At 41.8% G+C, this 18,603-nt stretch overlaps 2 protein-coding genes across 3 annotated transcripts in view; both read right to left on the bottom strand.

The window, feature by feature from the left end:
* The window catches only part of LOC126212583 (uncharacterized), a 235,906-nt gene extending 231,769 nt beyond the window's left edge, over positions 1–4,137 (bottom strand). Inside the window, exon 1 of the mRNA XM_049940013.1 lies at positions 4,061–4,137. The gene's annotated coding sequence lies outside the window, so the exon portion shown is untranslated. The remainder of the gene's footprint in view (positions 1–4,060) is intronic.
* Positions 1–18,603, bottom strand: part of LOC126212581 (uncharacterized) — a 656,804-nt gene that overhangs the window by 233,002 nt on the left and 405,199 nt on the right. The window lies entirely within an intron of this gene.

Here is an 18,603-nt window from a genome sequence, read left to right on the forward strand (position 1 = left end):
CCGTGTGCAGTGTCTGGCGCAGCTTAACTTCGCATCGCACTCTGTCAGCGATCGTTTCAGTCGCACGTCCTGCCCTCTGGGCAGTTGATGCGAGCAACAGGACAGAGAGACACCTAGCGGATAACATAGGAACTACTTGCAAAAACCTGCTCGCAAGGGAATGGACGATTTGTCTCGGAGCGGGTGAGTTCACCGCTCCCCCCACCCTCGGAACTCACCCGCTCAACGCTCACCCCACCGTCTCGACTCTAGCCAGAGCGTTGAGCAAAGCGACTCAGGTGTTACTCTGGTCTCTGCGTCTCAGCTCATGCAGTAATACAGCTCGCGGCTCGACCTGCTCGACTCAGCGCCTCTGCATCGGAGTTCGTCCCCACTGGATATTGTTCTTCGTAGTAATACCGCTATGTATATTACATTATTATGTTATGTATACATCAATCGTTTTTATTTTATTTTTATTTGTTTAAACTGATTAGATTAGGTTCCTGATGACTCCTCTTACCATAGGATTTTTATTATGGACACTCGAATTTACGCTTTAATTACGAGCGAACCGATAAACGTATCGCAAAATGTGATACACCAATATTTTCCTTGTTTTATTCTGCGTAAGGCTATATGCAGCACTTTCGTTTTACAGTCAAATTTATATTTTTTTTTTTCTTATTCTGGTACGGATTTTGCGATTTTAGGCGTCTTCGGAAGGAAACGTTCACTTTAAAAATATATGGCTTGCGATGTATTTGTATGAGGTTAATGAAATTTTAATACATTATAGCCAAATATATTGTTAATGTAAATCTCAAGTTACAACATTTTCTGATCACCCAAAAAACCACGATAGTGCAAAATAAATCAATAATCAAAAACTGTCATATCGTGGAAATTTCAATAAACAATACAAAATTCTTACTCATTATCTGTGTTACTTCAAAATAGGATCAAATAAGATCAAAATACAGGTATAGTACTGGAATAAACCAAGTTTAAAGGGCAATGTGCCTTCCATTTATTTTCTATTGTAAATGAGTGGTGAGTCATGAAAAAGAGCTAATTCATTTCAGGGAGTGAACAGTTCTGATCCAATCTCTGAAAAGAACAGTTTTGCCCATCTCTAGTTCACAGGCCGCGTGGACACGCTCCTGGCTGGACGACCACTCAGCCGTCCTGCCGCATCCCGGCATGCCCGCTAAGCCATCCGGTCTCAGCCTCACAGGAAACGTCTGGCACCAGCGTGTGGACAGCGGCGGTCTCAACGTCCCTGCGATCTGGCGGCTCTACGGGACCTGTTGAGTGACGTCAGCTGAACACGACACAACTGGAGAGACTCGTGGACTCTCTTTGTCGGCCAACTCAGGCCCTTGTCGAGGCTAGAGGCGGTGTGCTCTACTGCTGTGTCAGCATGATCTCTCCTTATCTGACATCGAATGAAATCTGTCCTCAACCTTCATGCTTCTTACTTGGAACCTTCCACATAAACATAACTAACTAGACCTTGTTTTGTAAGGAGAAAAACGTACACTTGTGAGATCTCAACCCTAGATACCAAACACCCGCCCTCTCTTAAAATAAATGGCCAGACTTAAGATAATATTCATTTCAGACGTCTTCAATGCAGGTTGCCTGCCACTGGCTCCGCCCCACTGCAGCTGCCTGATGCACGAGTGCAGAGTACTGTGCAGCGGGGTGACGTCCAGAGCCCTCAGACCCGCTTCATGTCGCAAGTGTGGGAAGACGTGTGTGGAGCCGGTCACGTCTGCCCCATGTGTTTCGAAACTTTGTTCTTCAAGTAGAACACATGTTATTTAACGTGAAAAACGGGTAAGCAATATGAGCAGATAGTATTTCAATGCCATGCGCATATATGGTCAACACTGTTTAGCAATATTTTAGGACATATTCTGCAGCAGTTTTTCATAAAACACACGCACGCACACACACACACACACACACACACACACACACAGATCTCTGTTACGGACAGAGGCAACGTGAAATCTGACAACATTACTTCTTCAAAGCAAGCTTCCTAAACAGTCAGTTCGTGATTTTACGTCTCCGTCGCATTGTGCCAATGAAGTTGTTTGACGAAAATGATCGTGGTGAAAGGGTATCGTCATCATTGTCACCACCATCCTCTCTCCATTTAACGGGTCTTCTCTATGACTGCCGCAACTAAATCGCAAGGTACAAATAGTAGCACAAAGAAACGCTCATAGAGTTTCTTTTGCCTCGTGTAAGAGTTAGTCGAATAGCCACATATAACGACGCTTACCGGTCACAACAGTCGCGAGCTTTGAAGTTTAAACGTGGCAATTTGACCGTCGCTGTATACTGCTCCTGCAGGTGCTGCACTGTCGGTTGTCGGTTCACCGGCACTATAAACGCGAACCTCTTACTCACAGTAGTTCGAGCTCCGACAATGGGCGAACGCAGCGGAGCGTGCCAGAAACAAGTGGAACACGGGCGTTGAAAAGCTATGTGGTGAGAAGGTCTTAACTGCGTACAGTCATAATCGTGGTCCAAATCTCCGCGCGACATAGACAGCTGGGGCTCACACCTGGCAAGTGTGCGTTTTGTATATCAGACCAGGTTGGTGATCTTCTCTTGTTAGATGCAATCGGTTGTGATTAGGTAACTGTTTCTTTCCTCCAGTGTGATTATTATTTAGTTCTTATGTTTTTATTTCTATGCACTGTCATTAGGATTGAATTTTCAAATGTGGTGCAACTCCATCATCATGTGTTCATAAGCATCGACGAGAGTTTTTATAGAATACCTAAATGAGCACATTACACTTTATTTAACAATAACGAACTTCCAAATAATATACTCACCAGGTTCATTCCTCCACTTAAACTGAACATGACGCCACCTCCCACATCTCAACCTGCCGACCATGGTTCTCGTGAGGCGCCGAACAGCACGCACTGACTGGGACAGGATATGATGCCTCAGATCATCCGCTTGCAGCGTTGTCACGTTCCATTCCATGTTGTTCAACCTTTCAAAATAAAATGGAGTCAGCTTATGTGACAGATGATACTCTGAAACTTGACTGTATTTTGTAGACTAGAATAGTGAAAACTAAACTGAACTTGCCCTTCTCCAGCTTTTACGTTTCCCATTGATAGAGGTCGCCAGCCCATTAGAGACGAATCGAGGTGTCAGACAGGAATTCTGGCGTAAATTAAGGCTGGTGAACTGATCATTTCTGATGAAATACAAGAATTCACATACAAACATGCAGCCAGAACTATGATTGGACAAGCACAGCAGACCGCCTTCAAAGGCATGCAGTGGGCGCTCCCCCACAACATGGCTCACCGTCTGCTCCTTGGCGCCATAGTCACGAGCAGCACTTCCACTATAATAGCACGTTTTCAAGACGCTGCCATGTCTCTCCTGTGCCATTTGGATGAGGTTCAATCTTGGTCTTTCGTGACAAGAAAGACCATACTGCGCTACCTTACTCAGTTGGACTGAATACTTATTGCACCCTGTCTTAGGAATTAGTACCTTGGCATCCTCGATTGTGAGATTAGCAGGGACAAAATGTGACAGAACATGCAACCCCTAAGTGGGAGCTGTTGTAGCAATGTCATTAATAGTCAACATGGCTCCTTAACGCTTTAGCACAATATGCAACAGCTCAATAACCAAGGGAAATTGCAGCGTTGTCTTTTTGTCTGCATTTGCTTCCCAGTTTTTTGCAGGAATGTAGTGCAGTTGATTTAGAATAGAACCAAACGACTTTCACAGGTCCGCGCAGTTCTGCATAAATGACAGTGACAGGAAGAGGGAGGCACCAAAGTAATTGAGGAAGTAGCTGCAGGAAATTTTGGTCCTATCCAGGGACACATATGACTGCCTGTGTGCCTCTGTATCATGGAGGTAGAACTCTGTGGGCTCAGTTCCGCTTGTGTTTTGCTGGAGTCTCTATCTGTAAAAGTACTCCCTCAGTTTGGTGTCAACTTGGAGGCTCGTCGACACAGTCAGTAAGTAGCCAGTTCCACTAGATGAATGTGGTCACTAGGCGACCACAACAATAAACAACTACCTGGGACCTTGGAGTGCGAAGAAATTGCCTAAGGGGACACGTGAAACGGAACCTGGTTCAGTGGAGTGGGCTTGTGTTCAAAGGCGAGTACAGGTTTCGATTGTCGACTGGGGATCGTCGTACCAGGCTGTGTAGGTGACCAGGCACCGGTGCAGGTCTCTATCCATGGGTTCTGCTGTGGGGCGGGACTGTCGTATTTTGGCCTGCTATTATGGTAATATGAACAGTAGCAGAAAACAGTATAACGGGAGTAGGATTCTTTAGGAAGGTAGAGCAGAGAGTGTGTTACAGTGAACAGTTCAGTGATACAGTTACGCTTATCACAATCGACAGCAAACCAACACCGACAACGATAGTTCAGATACTACATGCCGACGTCGGCAGCTTAAGATGACAGAAAAAGTATATGAAGGTACTGAAAGGGTAATACAGTACGTAAAGGGAGATGAAACTCCAATACTCATGGGCGACTGGAATGCAGTTGTAGGGGAAAACGTGGAAGAAATGGTTACTGGAGAATGTGGGGTTGGGGTAGGGAATGAGAGAGAAGAAAGACTAACTCAGTTCTGTAATAAATTTCGGCTAGTAATAGCGAATACTCTTAGTCGCAAGAGGAGGATGTATAATTGGAAAAGTCTGGGTGATATGGGGAACTACAGTTAGATTACATCATGGTCCGACAGAGATTCCGAAATGATATAGTGGATTGTAAGGCATACGCAGGAGCAGATATAGACTCATATCAAAATATAGTAATGATAAACAGTACATTGCAGTTTAAGAGATAAGTCAGAAAGAATCGATACGCAAATGTGTCAGTTACAGAAGTTCTAAGGAATGACGAGATACTCTTGAAGATCTGCAAGGCAATGGATACAGCAACAAGGAATATCCCAGTAGGTAGTCCACTTGAAGAGGAATGGGTATCTCTGAAAATGACAATAACAAAAGTTGGAAAGAGAAACATAGGTACAAAGAAAGTAACTGCGAAGAAACCATGGGAATTAAAATAAGTAACTGAAGTATTTCTTTTATTACCCATGATGAAAGAGGGAAGTTCAAAAATGTTCAGGGAAATTCAGGAATACAGAAATGCAAGTCCTGAGGGATGAAATAGACAGGATGGGTAGGAAAGCTAAGACGAAATGGCTGCCTGAAAAATGTGAAGAAATCGAAAAAGAAATGGTTGTTGGAAGGACTGAGTCAGCGCATAAGAAAGTCAAATCAACCTTGAGTGAAATTGTTAGCAAAGGGTTCTAACATGAAGAGTGCAGTGGGAATTTCACCGTCAAAAAAGGAGGAGGAAGTGGATATATGGAAAGAGTACATTGAAGGCCTCCATGAGGAGGGAAGATTTGTCTGATGCGATAGAAGAAGAAAGAAGAGTCGATTTAGAAGAGATAGGAGATCCAGTAATAGAATCAGAATTTAAAAGAGCTTCGGAGGACTTAAGATCAAAGAAGGCAGAAGGGATAGATAACTTTCCATCACGATGTCTAAAATCATTGGGGGGAACTGGCGACAAAGTGACTACTCACGTTAGTGTGTAAAATGTATGAGACCGCCGACATACCATCTAGTTTTCGGAAAAATATCATCCACACAATTCCTAACACTGCAAGAGCTGACAAGTGCGACAATTATCGAACAGCCTGCTTAACAGCTCCTGCATCCAAATTGCTAACAAAAATAATATATTGGAGAATGGAAAAGAAAATTGAGGATGAGTTAGATGACTTTCAATTTGGCCTTAGGAAAGGTAAATGCAACAGAGAGGCAATTCCGACGTTGCTGTCGGTGACAGAAGCAAGACTAAAGAACGATAAAGTTACGTTTATAGGATTTGTCGACCTGGAAAAGGCGTTGACTAATGTAAAATGGCGCAACGTGTTAGAAATTCTGAACAAACGGGGGTAAGCTGTAGGGAGCGACGGGTAATACACAATATGTACAAAAGCCAAGAGGGAATAATAAGAGTGGATCACCAAGAATGAGGTGCTCGGATTAAAGAGGATGTAGGCAGGGATGTAGTGTTTCCCCCGTATTTTTAGTATGTACATCGATGAAGCAATGATGGAAATACAAGAAAGGTTCACGAGTGGGATTAAAATTCAAGTTGAAGGGGCATGAATGATACGATTCGCTGATGACATTGCTATCCTGAAAGTGAAAGTGAAGAAGTATTACATGATGGACTGAATGGAATGGACAGTCTAATGAGTACAAAATATGGATTGAGAATAAATGGAAGAAAGACGAATGGAGTTGGAAGTAGCAGAAATGAGAACAGAGATAAACAAAACATCAGGATTAATTGTCACGAAGTATATCAAATTAAGGAATTCTACTACTAAGGCAGCAAAATAACCGATGACAGATGGAGCTAGGAGGACATCGAAAGCAGATATGCACCTGCGTAAAAGGCATGCCTGACCAAGAGAAGTATATTAGTATCAAACATAGGCCTTAATTTGAGGAAGAATTTTCTGAGACTGTACATTTGGAGCAGAGCCTTGAATGGTAGTGAAACATGGACTGTGGGACAACCGGAACAGGAGAGAATCACAGCATTTGAGATGATGTACTACAGACGAATGCTGAAAATTAGGTCAACTTACAAAGTAAGGAATGAGGTGGTTCTGCGCAGAATGGAAGAGGAAAGGAATATGTGGAAGGGAGACAATGATAAGACATCTGCTAAGACATCAGGGAATGACTTCCATGGTACGAAATTGGAGAATACATCCAGCAAATAATTGAGGACGTAGGTCGCAAGTGCTGCTCTGAGGTGAAGAGGTCGGCATAGGAGAGGAATTCGTGGTGGACCACATCAAAAGAATCAGAAGACTGATGACAAAAAAAAAAAAAAAAAAAAAAAAAAAAAAGGAAAGGTCTCTAACGTTTCGTCTCCAAATGCTGGAGATATCTTCAGAGGCTATAAAGGCTCAGGCAGCAGCTTGAAACTTCTATAAACTCTACAAGCTGAACTGTTTGTTCGGATCCCTGCCACAGTCGGGCTGTGATGTCATCAGACGGCTGCTTAACAGCGCAGAGTCACGAGTGCGTGTGTTGTCGAGCTTCTGCTGGGGAACACTTGGCGCTGGTTTCTGTATTCAGCACTGAGGCCAGCAACTAGTCTAATTTCTCTCATTCTTCTTTCCGTTAAAGTGGCTTTCGTGCTTTGGAATTTGAATGCCCTCTCTGTAAATTCCATCACAGTAATATTGGTTCCGTATCGCAGAGACGAATTTTTAGTTTCCCTGGTCCCAGTGGATGTTCTTCGACTGCCGATTTATTGCTATTTCGCAGATGACAACTGCTCTTCTGTTCCTTAAGCAAGAAATCTTTACTTCTCTTTGCACTACACATGTGTGCTTGACTGTGTGCGCAAGACAATTTATATATTCCTCCTGTGCCAAGTGCTGGCCGTACATTCTTTACAGTGTTCAAAACATTCACGCTCCTTCGTAATTGGTATAAACACTGCATCAATACTATGTATTCCTCGTACTCTGATCATGTGAACCATGACTGCTTTTACGAATGGGAGTAAATCTTTGTTTCTTCTTCATGAGAAGCTCCATACCTTTATGGACTTATTGCCCTATTTATCTCTTTCTCAGATTAATCATTTATTCTGAAAGTAGTGTCTAAATGGTCGGAGCGTTCCTCCAACTACTCTGGTGACATATTATTTAAGCCCAGCCCACCAATGTGCTCATCCCTGCTCTTTTCAGTTTGGGACAATGACTGCAATTTTTGTGAATGTATCCACATGTGTGAGTGAGGTTTTTGCAGACCTTCTGTGTCTAACATATGTGGATTTTCTAAGTAGCCGTACATTCTAAAATATTTCAACTTCTTTCTCTTTTTCTATAGTGGATTTTATATTATAACTAATATCATTCGGAAAGTTTAGAAATTCTGAGTTCTTTTTGTCCATGAGGCTATATAACGAAGTATGTCATCAATATAACAAAACCAACGATAGGGATTTTTCTTGCTCGGCTGATGAGCTGTTCCTTCCAGTTTCACAGCAGGACTTCTTTGGTTTTAATTTGTGGTACCCTTACAGCACAGCAGTTCGTCTATGCTGTTCTACACCCCGTTTTGCTGCCTTCAAGGTAAGCCATTCTTGGCTAACTTTTTTTCCAAAATAATGCCCTCTCGCATATGGGGAGAGTTTCTACTATTTGTTTTTAGACTTGCCAAACCCTACCTTGGCCAGCATGGTTGCCACACTTCTTCCCAATTGAGAATAATTGGAGCAATATAGGCAGGGACGTCCTACCAGGTCGGGATTTTGACGATCTACCGCAGCATTTGGACAAAATATGGCATGATGTTGCTCAGGGAGACATCCAACAACTCTGTCAATCAATGTCAAGATGAAAAATTGCTTACATACGGACGCATTATTGACTTCCTTAACTTGTTAAGCTTTCCTCTTGAATAAGTCATCCACTTGTTTGTCTGCTCATGTACAGCACAACTACAACTGTCTGTATCTTTCGGATATTTCCTTCACGGAGTGTTCCTTTTTTTGTCTAAGAGTGTAAATTCCATATGTGACATCGTTTTATTAAGAGCAACTATAGTAAGCAGTAATAGAACGTCTAAGTGGGCTAATATCTGATGGACATGAAGGATTCTATTTTTTGTATAATGAACTGAACCTTTTATACGTCTTTTTTTGCTACAGAGGTCTGTAGAAGACTGTCCAGGTATTTGGCAGTCACGCTTGTCGAACAGTCCACAGCGCTAACAACTGGTCTTAATGGAATGACGGGTTTGTGAATTTTTGGTATACCACACAATCTTGATGGGACCAGTTCTGATTTAGTAAGACATTTTTAGTTGGTGAGAGAAATCAAAGAGGCTTTTACTAGCTGATGCGTTACCCTAAGCACTGATCTTGAGAGATTGCTTTTAATCTCACTGTACCTTCGTGGTTGTAATACAACGCAAGTTTTTCTGCAGTAGGTTCATTATTTCATGAGCATTGTAGCGTTGCCCTTATCTGCTGGAAGCTCTAGAATACATCAGAATTGAAATCTCGGACAGGTCTCTTTCCACAAGTTAGTGTTGTGTCATTGTTTATTGCCTCTGGTGGTGTCTCTGGTGGCGCCTCCACATTTAGGAGACGAAGTCTTAGGCACAGAAATATGCCATGGACAGTGGCCGAATACCCATTAAGCAAAATTCACCAGTAGGTTGTATTTAAGTTAGTTATCAGTACGAGTACAGGTGTTAGCGTTTGTAGGAATTACGAAGGAAACGAGGAGTGTAGAAATGGGGTGGCCAAGATATTGGCTCACGGGCCATGCCCAGGTACAAGTGCATTTGGCTCATTATATACATCTCCCCAATTAACATTTATAAAATTTTCTCTGAATTGCTCAGTAAACACTGGGTTGAGCAACCTTACAGTTTTATTTCATGGTTTCTGAACTGTACACTTTGCTGTGTTTTCTAATTTAATCAATTGTACATAATGGGCTGATAATCCATTTATCAATGGAAAAGCATGTGTTAGTTTTACACCCTCTTGCTGTACAAATACATTATCTATTAGAGCGCTACTGCCTTGAGCTATACGTGTAGGGAAATTGATAGCTGATTCTATGTTATATGCAATTAATAACACTTACACTTTTCCGATCTGAACTGGTTAGAAAGTTTACTTAGAAATCATCACAGATTAACAACTTCCTGTTTTTGGCTGACAGCGTAATAGGTCATCTTCATATGCTAACAGATCATCTACTTTATTTTTTATTCCCCTGATATCCTGATGAAGTAAGTTGATACTACCCTTAGCTTCATCCCTATTTACTGTACATGAAGCTTCTGTTATTCTATTTTTCTTGAGTGTTATCTGTTTGGACTTTGACCTTGACATAAAAAACCTGTCTACCTCGTCCCATTAACCACAGGGGCCACCTTCTTGTGACTGAGGCTCCCCCTTACAGTGTCAGCTGACTTATCTTTCACCTTTCTATTTAGGCGCAGGCCATGCGTAGTGTGTCCTCACCAACCAGTAGTATCAACAGGAACATCGCGTGTGTGAGGTTTTGGGGGTATCTGGAACATCCCGTTCCTCCACTACTTCGGATAGCAAGCCAGAGTGTTAACACGCCTTGCAGCAGTGTTTACGCAGGACAGAACATGGCGCTGAAAGACCTCCACAGACACCACATTTGTTTGGCCAGTTCATGTTCCTATTTCATCCAAGTCTCTCGCAATAGTACACCTTGGATTCACACCACAGGCTGTTTCCTGCTGCCCCAACTGTAATTACCTCATCTCCCTAGTATTTGTTTTCACAAAACTTGTGAGCTGGTACGCTGCACCTAATTCCTCCTGAACCTCCTGGCCTTGACTGTTAACTAGAAGCAATATTCTTCTTTTCCTATTCTGATTTGATCCCTATATGTCTTTTTTCTTGAAGCTAATATTCTGCTTCAAAATACATTCAACTACATCTGGATGAGGCCCTTCCTCCACTACTTCAGATAGCAAGCCAAACTGATTTACTAACTGAATTTCGAAGTTTTTTCAACAGTTTCTCTTTTTGCTTCTACCTTTCCCGTCCCTGTTTCTTCCCTTAGCCTACATAATTCCAAGTCCTCATTTTCTAATTCAGCCTCAAGGGCACAAATTTTTGCCTCCTTTTCAGCGAGTTTTCTGTCCTTTCTACATAACGTACGTTGCCATGGAGAGCGTCTTATCTACCCAGTTTCCTCGCCGCTACATTCGCCCCAATAAACTATAACCTACACAGTCTTCACGTCCCCGCCTTCAGATTTCTACAGCAAACATCGCATTTGCTAGACATGTTTTGACAGAAAAATTTACACAAAGGAAGAGGATAACTTGGCACAAGAGCACTGATGTTACGTAACCTGTATTAATACGCAATGAAGCGCTAATGTAAACAAACTTTTCAAAATCTCAAAAACTTCATAAAGCTACGCTTGTAATTCTTTCTAGACCACAACGTATTCTTCAAACTCCGTATTTCCTTTAACACCAGTGATCTTAGGGAACTTCACTGTCTTTGTCAGAATGTGTCCGTTCCAGAAACGCGATTTTCTTTTTAAATCCATCCCCATCAAATGAGGAACAAGTTACCTTGCAGTGCATTACTGTGGGCAGTGTACAGTCAAGTCCAGTTAAAATGTGAAATCTGCACTAGATTGCACATGTTTTAATTTTCGTTCCTGCATTCCTTTATTAAACGCTAGCATGTTTTAAGTCGTTCCAGGTATGTCTCTCGACATAACCTACGTACTTTGCAGTACGATATGAAGTCTCCATAGGAATTGTTCAGTTTCACTGAAAACCGTTGCAGCTGAAAACGGAAGATGCGTGTGACTTCAGCAGTTATACTATGCTTTCTTCCAATTTCGCCATGTGCCAAAGGCCTGCAAATTTAGCAAAGTGCTTTTTGATGTACAAAACAAGGAATCTCGTCTGTCGACATTCGTGATTTAATCCTGTTTCATTGTCAATCAAATCTTTAAATTCTTTCTGCATATTCCAGAATCCGAATCAAGAACAGTTCTCCACATGAGTAACCTAGAGGCAGATATCCTCCGATTTGTGAGGCAACTTAAATCACTTGATAACAGCAAGTCTTCCGGTCCGTACTGTACACCAATTACGTTTCCTTCAGAGTATGCTGATGCAACAGCTCCATACATAACACCCTTATACAACCGTCCGCTGGACGAAAGATCCGTATGAAAAGATTGGAAAGCTGCACAGGTTACACCAATATTCAAGAACGGTGGAAGGAGTAATCCAGTAAATTACAGGTCCATATTATTTTCGATATCCAGTAGGATTTTGGAACATATATTGCGTGTGAGGACTATTAACTACCTCGAAGAAAACGGTCTATTGACACACAGCAAAGACGGATTCAGAAAACATCATTCTTGTGAAGCGCGAAGTGTTGAGTGCTATCGACAAGGATTTCGAAAAGGCCTTCGACACTGTACCACACAAGCGGCTTGTACTGAAATTGGGTGCTTATGGAATATCATCTAAGTTAGCTAACTGGATTCGTGATATCCTGTCAGAGAGGTCACAGTTCCTTATAACTGACAGTCATCGAGTGAAACAGAAGTGATTTCTGGCATTCCTCAACGTAGTGTTATAGGCCCACTGCTGTTCCATATCTATATAAATGATTTCGTAACAATCTGAGGAACAATCTGAGATCCAAAAATGCAAAACGATTTAGAAAATATATCTGTATATTTTGGAAAGTGGCAATTGATCATAGATAATGAAGTCCTCCATATGAGTGCTAAAAGAAATCTGTTAAACTTCGATTACACGATACATCACTAAATCTAAAGCCCGCAGATTCAACTAAAACCGTAGGAATTATAATTACGAGCCACTTAAATTGGGAAGAACACATAATGTTGAGGGCGAGGCAACCCAAAGACTGCGATTCATTATCAGAATATTTAGAAAATGTAACAAATCTACTAAAGAGACTGCCTACGCTACGCTTGTATGCCCTCTTTTGGAGTACCACAGCACAGTGTGGGATCCTCACCAGATAGGGTTAACGGAGTACATTTAGAAAGTTCAAAGAAGAGCTGCACGTTCTGTATTACCCCAAAATAGGGGAAACAGTGTTACTGACATGATACAGACTTTGGGGTGGACATCAAAAAGGCGTTTTTCATCGTGGCAGAATCATCTCACGAAATTTCAGTCACCAACTTTCTCCTTCGAATGCGAAAATATTTTGCTACCGCAGACATACTTAGGGAGAAACGATCGTCGTAATAAAATAAAGGAAACGGGAGCTATCAGGGAAAGGTATGGGCATTGGTTTTTTCCTCGCACTGTTCGATATTGGAATAATCGAGAATCGTTGTGAAGGTCATTCGATGAACCCTCCGCCAGGCACTTAAGTGTGATCTGCAGAGCATCCATGTACATCTAATGTCATTTCACAGTAGATATGCACTACCTGTAACGTATATGAATTGAGAAACCTCTTCGCTCTCTTCTGTCACTGCCACTCATTTTAAAGAATCGCGACGGTAGATCGCTCGACTGCCTCCTTCGTGCAACAGCCACTGGCCCAGTGAACCTCCATCGTACCGAGAACACTCAGCGAAGGGTAGACAGCGCTGACAGCGCGAGTCTGCCGAACTCGAGAGACTTGTGCCGGCCGAAAGACGCCGCACCGCGACGCCGGACGAAGCGCCGCGCTCTTCCGGGCGCCTCCGAGAAGGACCGAGCGCAGCCGAGCGGCAGGCAGACCGGGCCCGCTGCACGCGTGAAGGCCGGTTCCCACTAGGGCTGCCGCGCGTCAAAACCGCGCGTCAGCGGCGTGGTTGCCATGGAAATGGCGTCAGCGGCAAGGCGCGGCGGGCTCTGCGTCGCGGTTTGACCATGTCGAACCGCTTCCGCTGCCGCGTGACGCGCTCCAGGTGCGCGCCGCCAATCACAGAACGCGCTGAGCGTGACGTCAGGTACGGAACCCCGGGCCACACGAACTTTCGCCGAACCGCTGGCGCGGACGCGGCGGCAGCTATGAAATACTTATCATCCGATTCCAAGGAAACTATTCGGTAGAAAAATTTGATTCTTGGGCATGTTACAGCCTGATATCTTCTCTCGATAAAGGACCGAATTTCTTTGCGTTATTCGTCGTGGTTACTTGCTGTATCGCATTTACGTAAACCTTTACACGAAATTTGAATGAGTGTGCAGAGGTAAAAACGCATTGCGTGGACTTTGCGTACAGTTCATTTTAGGTAATACATTATTGCGTATGAAATTTAGTCAACATATCGAAATTGTTTTTAAAGGTGAGAGCAGATCGATAGCTATCACCGTTCTCGAGATATTGAATGATATGTCGGCGGACGGGCTGTGCCGTGACCGCGGACGGGCTGTGCCGTGACCGCGCGCGGGTTGCTCGTGGTGCGACCGATACTTCGTCCTGCTCGTCGTAAACCGTGTGGTTGTATGAACCGCAAATTTCGTAAACGGTTCAAGAAATCGAAAGGGTTTTTTTTTGCAAACAATAACTTGTGAAAAGTCATGTATTTCGTCGCATGATAAATATCCTAAATCTGTTTATCTACCGAGATATGAAAGTAACTACAGTTTTTCAGAAGGGATAGATGAATTGTTTTAAACAGCATTTAATAGCATGTGGAATGAGAAGTTATACCCAAATTAATTTGCTGGTATGTCATAAAATGTAATTTACTAAATATCTACAGCTATTGATTATTTCCTTTGGTAAGTAACAAACTTTTTTTTCTTTATCCAATGAACTTTACTGATTCAACGCGCGTTTCGCCTTTTACTTTAAGGCATCTTCGGTGGAATCTAGAATGATTCAGTTTTGTTTTGATATGTGATACTTGCAGATTATAAAACAGTTCACATCTTTTTTTACGTGAATGACTGATTACTTACAGTGAATCGAGTTTTTGGCGGACATATACGTTTCGCCTCACCTGGTCACATGCTGGAGGTTGAACTAAAACTTAGATTATGGAACATAAGCACATTTTCATGTTCGCTCTTTTTTCTTCTGTCACTAGCTGTAGACGTTTTACCGAAAACTCTGATTTGAAGTCGTAACTACAGTGTGTTCACCTCATGTCCCTTCCTGTCTGGTTTGTTTATGTACATGTTGCAAATATGCAGAATTATATGCTGAAAACTAATGTTTGTTTATTTTTGTTCTCTTTATATCTGTATATATGTGTGGCTAGCCAGTGATAATTATAGAAAGTTGAAAGTAAATCCAGTAGTTGTCAGACAGTGGTTGAAAGATTTGGTGTTCAGCTGATTTCAGTTTTGGTTTAAATGTTTTGTGGAGGAGTGCATGGAAGAGTAAATTCACTGCTTACAGTAATAGATAAAATAGTAGAATAGCATTTCAACAGATGATTATTATCAGAATACTATCACCCAACCCCTTTGTCCTCACTCTTTGACGCCCCATAATACGTCCTGTCAACTAACCCCTATTGTTGTCAAGGTTGTGCCGTAATTTCCTCTTCCTCCTCTATTTAATTCCGTACTTCTTCTTTAGTCACACGATCCTCGTATCTAATCATCAGCATTCTTATTGATCACCACGTTTTGAAAATGTCCATTGTCTTCTTGACAGAACTGTTCATGGTCCACATTTCACTTTCATACAAGGCTGCACTCCTCCACACAAATACCTTTGTAAAATAGTATCCAACAATTAGAATTTATATTCGATGTGAACAAATTTTCTTTTATAGAACGCTTTTCTTGCTATTGAGTCTTCAGTCAGGTTTGCGTCTGCACCAGGAAATACCTTACAATTTAAAATCTGGTTTCGAAAACTCTGTTCCAAATTTATATTATTCTTTCGTGATTCTTAAGCAAGGTGCTGGCGATGATTACATTATGCTCTGTGGGAAATTCTATCAGGTGGCTTCCACTTTCATCCCTTCCACCTAGCCTTTGTGTTCTTACTATTTTCGTGTACCTGCTACCGTATCACATTTTAAACTTTTGTCTCGCTTAACTATCTGAATAATCTCTTTTATCGTACATTGTTTCAATGTGTTAGGGGATAGTGAACAATTATGAACGGTAGTCATGAAATCTGTTTATGTTGAAATGAGAAAACATGAATAATGAAATATGTGAAAGAGTACATTGTACAGAAAATGAAAAATTGGTATGTCTTCACCCAACTTCGTCTTTCCTTCATGTAGGTGTAAGATATTGTTATTCAAACACACCGGTCGTTTCGGTGGGTCCCAGCCCGTACCTCAGTGGCTGTCCGCCATTGGCTACCACTAGCGTCTGCCGCTTCCAGGTGAGAACGCCAATTCCGCGAGCCGCCGCGTCAACGCGGAAAACGCTTGCCGCTGCCGTTGCCGCACGACGCGCTGGCGCGCTCTAGTGGGAACCGGCCTTGAAGGCCTTGAAGGCCGGCTCCCACTAGAGCGCGGCAGCGCGTCGTGCGGCAACGGCAGCGGCAAGCGTTTTCCGCGTTGACGCGGCGGCTCGCGGAATTGGCGTTCCCATCTGGAAGCGGCAGACGCTAGCGGTAGCCAATGACGGACAGCCACTGAGGTACGGGGAGGGACCCACTGAAACGCCCAGTGCGTTTGATTAACTATATCTTACACCTACATGAAGGAAAGACGAAGTTGGGTTAAGACATACGAATTTTTCATTTTCTGTACAATGTACTGTTTCACATATTTCATTATTCATGTTTTCTCATTTAACCATAAACAGAGTTCATGACTACCGTTCATGATTGTTCACTATCTCCTAACACATTGAAACAATGTACGACAAAAGAGATTATTCAGATAGTTAAACGAGACAAAAATTTAAAATGTGATACGGTAGCAGGTACAGGAAAACAGTAAGAACACAAAGGCTTGGGGGAAGGGATGAAAGTGGAAGCCACTGATAGAATTTTGCACAGAGCATAATGTAATCATCGCCAGCACCTTGCTTAAGAATCATGAATGAATAATACATATTCGGAACAAAGTTTTCGTAACCTGATTTTAAATTATAAGACATTTCCCGGTGCAGGCGCAAACCTACAATACTTTATTGGTTACGAACTGCAGTTTACAACTAAAGAGACAGTAAACGGTAACAAATTAAGGAAATGGAACTTGAATAAGTCAAGACCTACAGTTTTTCGATAATCTTAAAGTTACCATAATGCAACGACTGACTGAAACAGGGAAAGGAATCCGCTAGAATACGAATGGATATCTTTGAGAGAAGAAGTTGTGTATACAGCAGAGTATGTGAACGGGAAGAAGGTACAGCAGAAATCGTTAAATAAAACGTGACATATTAAATTTGACAAGAGGGAAAAATATAAAAATGCAGCAAATAAAGTAGGCCATGGGAAATGTCTAAACATGAAGTTGACAGAAAGTCCAAAATTGCAACGCGATTTTGCACTTGGAAAACATAGGGGAATGAAAATGAGAAAGAACAAAGAAAACTTTGCTCAAAGGAGAAGCAACTGTCAAGAACTCATTTGGCAAGCCAGAACTTAGCAAATAAGAGAAGGCTAGAAAGTGGGAGGAATTTGTAGAGGGGAGAAGGGGAGGGGTTGTACAAACTAACATAAGCACAATGTTACATTCCTGTGAGATGTCTGAACACGCAAGGCAATACTGATCCTACCACTTAGCTAAGTGGACACACTGAAGAACTGCGAAACTGTGTTTATAGCATTTGCTTGTTTAGAGAAAGATTTTGACAATCTTAAAACATTCTTTGAAGCTCTGGAGATGTCATAGATAAAACACAGGGCCACAAGATTATCTACAACTTGTACAGAAACCAAACTGCATTTCTAAGACTTAAATGACTTGAAAGGGAAGCAGTAATTGAGAAGGCAGAAGTAGAGAGGATATAAAATGAAGACTGTGAATAGCAAGAAAAGCATTCTGAAAAAGAAAATTTGTTCACATCGAATATAAATTCTAATGATTGGGTACTATTTTACAAACGTATTTGTGTGGAGGAGTGCAGCCTTGTATGTAAGTGAGACGTGGGCGATGAACAGTTCTGTCAAGAAGACAATGGCCGCTTTCAAAACGTGGTGATCAATAAGAATGCTGAAGATTAGATATGAGGATCGTGTAACTAAAGAAGAGGTACGGAATTAAATAGAGGAGGAAGAGGAAATTACGGCACAACCTTGACAACAATAGGGGTAAATTGACAGGACATATTATGAGGCGTCAAAGAGTAAGGACAAAGGGGCTGGGTGATATATTCTGATAATAATCATCTGTTGAAATGCTATTCTACTATTTTATCTATTAATGTAAGCAGTGAATTTACTCTTCCATGCACTCCTCCACAAAACATTTAAACCAAAACTGAAATCAGCTGAACACCAAATCTTTCAATCACTGTCTGACAACTGCTGCATTCAGTTTCTACTTTCTATAACTATCACTGGCTAGCCACACACACATACAGATATAAGGAGAACAGAAATAAAGAAACATTAGTTTTCAGCATATAATTCTTTAGGTTGGCAACATGTACATAAACAAACCAAACAAGAAGGGACATGAGTTGACCACACTTTAGTTACGACTTCAAATCAGTGTTTTCGGTAAAATGTCTACAGCTAGTGACAGAAGAAAAAAGAGCGAACGTGAAAATGTGCTTATGTTCCATAATCTAAGTTTTAGTTCAACCTCCAGCTTGTGACCAGGTGAGGGGAAAAGCAGATGTCTGCTAAAAACTCGATTCACTGTAAGTAATCAGTTATTCAGGTAAAAAAAGATGTGAACTGTTTCATAATCTGCAAGTATCACATATCAAAACAAAACTGAATCATTCTAGATTCCACCGAAGATGCCTTAAAGTAAAAGGCGAAACGCGTCTTGTACCAATAAAGTACACTGGATAAATAAAAAAAAACGTTTGTTACTTACGAAAGGAAATAATCAATATCCGTAGATACTTAGCAAATGACATCTTATGACGTACCAGCAAATTAATCT

Source organism: Schistocerca nitens, chromosome 11 (genome assembly GCF_023898315.1).
Source record: "Schistocerca nitens isolate TAMUIC-IGC-003100 chromosome 11, iqSchNite1.1, whole genome shotgun sequence".
NCBI lineage: Eukaryota > Metazoa > Arthropoda > Insecta > Orthoptera > Acrididae > Schistocerca > Schistocerca nitens.